The sequence below is a fragment of the Myotis brandtii genome, unplaced genomic scaffold, assembly GCF_000412655.1.
Source record: "Myotis brandtii unplaced genomic scaffold, ASM41265v1 scaffold423, whole genome shotgun sequence".
Classification (NCBI taxonomy): Eukaryota; Metazoa; Chordata; class Mammalia; order Chiroptera; family Vespertilionidae; genus Myotis; species Myotis brandtii.
This window is the reverse complement of record NW_005366214.1, coordinates 643,963-648,624: the sequence shown is the minus strand read 5'-3', so window position 1 is coordinate 648,624 and position 4,662 is coordinate 643,963. Positions and strand designations below refer to the sequence as shown.

At 41.3% G+C, this 4,662-nt stretch overlaps 1 protein-coding gene across 1 annotated transcript in view; it reads right to left on the bottom strand.

The window, feature by feature from the left end:
• Positions 1-4,582, bottom strand: part of ZBTB25 (zinc finger and BTB domain containing 25) — a 26,539-nt gene extending 21,957 nt beyond the window's left edge. The window contains exon 1 of the mRNA XM_005874032.2: positions 4,093-4,582. The gene's annotated coding sequence lies outside the window, so the exon portion shown is untranslated. The remainder of the gene's footprint in view (positions 1-4,092) is intronic.
• Positions 4,583-4,662: the final 80 nt, after the last annotated feature.

The window sequence follows — 4,662 nt, the reverse complement described above, 5'->3', positions numbered from 1 at the left end:
TAACAAAGAAACAGAATTTCTGGAGGATGAGGCCCAGAAATCAGGATTTTAAAAAGATTCCCAGGTGATTCTAATGTGCAGCCAAGGTTGAGAACGACTGCTTTACAGCAAGCATGTCAAACTCAAAGGCTTACATGGGCCAAATAAACAAGGTTTAAGTTTATGTGGGCCGCAAAAAAACAAAAGCTTCAATTTTCATAGAAACATAGGTTTATTTCGATAGAGACATGCTCAATACAAAGGGCTGAAATAAATGAGTAATCGTTAACATAAAATAATAGAACATTTTAATAAAAATTAATATTTTTTTCTTGAACATTAACTTACCAGACACTGAATAATTGCACAAATTAATAAGCGTAACGCAAATAAACCTATTTTTCTTGTTCTCCGAAAGCAAAATATTTCCTGTTGCACACACCAAACAAGTCAGTCCAAGACTAATGACATGGCAATCGGCTGGTAAAATATTCGCTGCTAGTATTAGTGGAGAGAAATGGTGCACGGGCTCGAAAAGGAAATGAATGCAACATGATTATAGTAATCAGTCATTAGCGAACATTGGAGTTTGTTATTAATAATTATGTAAAACAGGATAGTATAAAAATTAAGTTACGAAATTCTTTTTTTTTTTATTAGTTCAGGTATTACAAATGTGTGCGAAATTCTTATTAAAACGTTGCTTACATACCGTTATATTGGCTGGGCCGCAAAAAATTCGTTGTGGGCTGCATGCAGCCTGTGGGCCGTGAGTTTGACATGCTTGCTTTAGAGACTACTTCACAGAGAAAAAGAAGCAACTTCGTAAGAAGTGCTAAAAATGTGGGAATAATACCAATTACATTAAGTGAACAAAAATCAACAATTATAATTCTAATTGTAACTTTAAACTAACCAGTTAGCCACATTAAGAAACAAAAGTACTCCCACCCCTAGCAGGTTTGGCTCAGTGGATAGAGCATCGGTCCATGGACTGAAGGGTCCCAGGTTGGATTCTGGTCAAGGGCACGCAGGTCAATTGCAGGCTCAATCCCCAGCCCTGGTTGGGGTGCGTAGGGGAGGCAACCAATGGATCCAATGCATGTGTCTCTCTCACATCCATGTTTCTCTCTGTCTCTCTCCCTCTCTCTAAACAAAACAAAAACAAAAACAAAAAAAGAAGAAAGAAAAAAGAAATCAATGGAAAAATATTGTCAGGTGAGGATTAACAGCAAAAAAAGTGCTCCCGAGCTAGTAGGATGGGCAGTGGGAACAAAGGAGGAACACACCATTTTCAGACTTCTTTTTAAAAAGTATTTAGGAAAAAGAGATATTTACTCTCATACACCATTACACCTATTTTCATAATATCTAAAAATTGATGTGGAAATTCCAAATCTGAGAATATTGTTTGAGATAAGATCTGCAGTAATTCTAGGCATCTGCTTGTAAAAATCACTGAGAATATTACAGAAGAGGGTAAGAAGCAATCATGGTAGATGACACAGGAAGATCAGTTACGCTCTAGAAACCTTTAACGGAACAGGGAAACGTTAGTTTGGGGCCTACCACCTGCTGGCAGACACAGCCAGCCTATATCACATCTCTAACCCCCATCTAACCAACATGTGGGATGCCTGATAAAACCACAGCACCAGGCAAACAAAAATGCTAACACCAGTCTGTGCAAAGTGCTAGTGGACCTTGAAAAAAAATCAGAAACCTGCGAAGAAAAGGAAAAGGTTCTTATTAGTCCACTAAAAAAAAAAAGAAGAAGAAGAAGAAGACTGCATTTCTGAAAGAAAAAAATAAGGTACTACAAGGACAGGAGAAAGTTGGAAAACAACAGTGCTAGTACAGACCTAGAACAAAGTACAAACAAAAATGATTATAACTTCTGAATACAGGTAAACCAACACTTTGTTTGCCATGGAATGTTCCACAAACACATTATCCACATGGGCTAACGAAACCCTCTGCTTCAAGTGTCTAGGGTTTTTCAGAAGGAACAAGAAGTCATTGTATATTGATTTGTAACCAGGGAAGAAATGAATAAGAAAAATTCCAAAAAATAACTACTAACACTACACTAACCACTTTTTCTAAAGATAAGATTAAAAAAACAATTCCTGCTAGCAAAGGGAAAGAAGTATTAATAAATTCAGTCAATAACCCTGAAACGGATGTTTGCTTCAAACACTTTATTTCCTCTTCCTCCACTCTCCCAAAGCAAGTTCAAATAGTCATCTTTCCTATCCTAGGGGGAATGATACTGTTCAAGTTATCAATAGCTACTATTAGAATGAGTAAGTACCATGAGCAAGGCCCGTGCTAAGTGCTCTATGTACACTCTCTCTTTTAATCCTCACCGTGACTATATGTGTTCTTTCTCTTTCCATTTTACAGATGAGGAAAAACCTAGGTTTAGGACACACAACTAGCAAATGGTATAAAGCGGGGATCAAAAGTTAGACCTGACTCCATAGTCCAGGGGTGGGCAAACTTTTTGACTCGAGGGCCACAATGGGTTCTTAAACTGGACCGGAGGGCCGGAACAAAAGCATGGATGGAGTGTTTGTGTGAACTAATATAAATTCAAAGTAAACATCATTACATAAAAGGGTACGGTCTTTTTTTTTTTTTAGTTTTATTCATTTCAAACGGGCCGGATCCGGCCTGCGGGCCATAGTTTGCCCACGGCTGCCATAGTCTGTGCTTGTAACTATAAACTGAAGCAGCATTTTTCTTAGTATTCTTTTATCAAAAGACTGAAGTTCACATGCAATTTGGAATAAATGAGCAGAAAGGGAGCACAGGAAGTGGTGTAGAAGTACTTTATAATTTATCAAGATAAGAGCACCTGCATTGCTTTTTTAAGACGAGAAAAAAAAAAAGTCTGCAATCATATAAAACCCCCAACTCTTTTCTGGCCCTGTTATTACTAAAATGGGCCAGTTTTGCTTGAACAAGACGGTCAAGCAGCACCTACAGACCACTGCAAATAAATCACTTTGGTTCAGTGGTGGGGAGGGCATTATGCAACACTTCCCAGCACAGCCTTCACCAGGATATTTTACGGCCAAGGCACTTGGGCCCCTCCTCCCCAGAGCTAGACAGCCTGGCTCCTTCATATTCCCCTCAGGAGATCGGGTGGAAGCACACAGCTCCACTTTCTCAGGCACAGTGGGCAGCTGAAAGTCCTGCTCAGCCTCTCTGGGCAACCACAGGCGCCAATAAATCAGCCACAGGCGATTTCTCTCATCCCCTTCCTGGCTTGAAGTGGTAGTGAGATATAGTCTGTGCAAAAGAGCACAGACTAGACTGGGGAGATAAGTGATCTAGGCTTGAATTCTACTGCAAATGGCTATATCACTGAAGCCAAGTAAATCCCTGAGCCTATTTCCTGGTTTGTTTGAAAAATGGAGACAATACTACCTCCTTTTGGTAAGTATAAGAAATTCATCTATGAAAGCAGCTAGCCACTGCAGGTACTTAATAAAAAGCAACCAAACCTGAGCAGGATCCATCTCCACTACCTCCACATAAGACATTCAGGGCAGGGCTGGGCAAAAAGGTGTAGCAAGTCTGGTGAGGTCCCTCCCTCCCTTTTTGCTGACCATGCCTGTGATGTTTCACTGCTTCCTAATAACCTCCCAGCCACAGTACTCATCTATTCTATGTCCCACCCATCATTGTTTTGGTCCCTATTAAAGAGCTGATATCTGATAACGGATTAACAGTTTATTCTTAATTAAAACATAACAGATTGCTAAAGTGGACTTTGGTGCCTTAACCTTATGGAAGCAAACAGTGCTGCAAATGTTGGTTATTCTTGCAGAGAACAGGGCTGAATAGGGGGACGGGGGTGAGAGCTTTGAGCTTCAAAGTACATTACAGCCATTCTATTTCCCCTAGAAATAGTGCCAGTCCCATTTCTTAAAAATACCAAAGCCATCACACACTGGCCAAATCTGATTTCTCAAGACTCTGGATCAAGCCAAGTATAATCACCTCTGACAGATAGTCTCTATGAGTGGATTACACTGGCACTGCACTCCTGGTGTGGCAGAGAGAACAATGACCAAGGTGTCCGGAGCCCTCGAGTCCACTTACTCAAGAGGTGCAGGACCTCAATCAAGCGGCACGCTCGCCCTTTAGGTCGGTGTCCTCATCTGTAAAATAAGAGGGATGCACTGGATTGTTCTATACCGCCCCTTTCAGCTAAAAAATCTGATTGCAAAGTGTACTCTACACACTTGGCAAAATCCTGTGAGAATGAACAGCTTTACCAAAAAGACTTGATATCATCTCAAGAGAATGCATGCCCGATGTAATCCCTTGGGGGGAACCAGGCGTTAATTTAGGAAACAAGTTAGCTGCTGTCAAGGTCCAGGTGCGGTCCAGGGGCTGCTTGAGCAGCATGTTTTCTCCCAATGAGCGCGAGCCAGGGGAGGAAAGTGATACATGGGGCAAGCTTTAAAAAGATAACCTGGATGTGCTCAGAATGAGATTAATATGAAAAAAGAAAGAAATGAATCATGAGTCGGGAGGGGTACTTCCTGCTCTAGAAACAAAGTAATCACAAAGGAGGTGGGGGAGAGGGAAGACACTGGCCGCTTGCAGGCTGCACCTGGAAACGCGCCCACTCGCGAGAGAGGTCGGGCTGCTCGCGCGGAGTCGCAG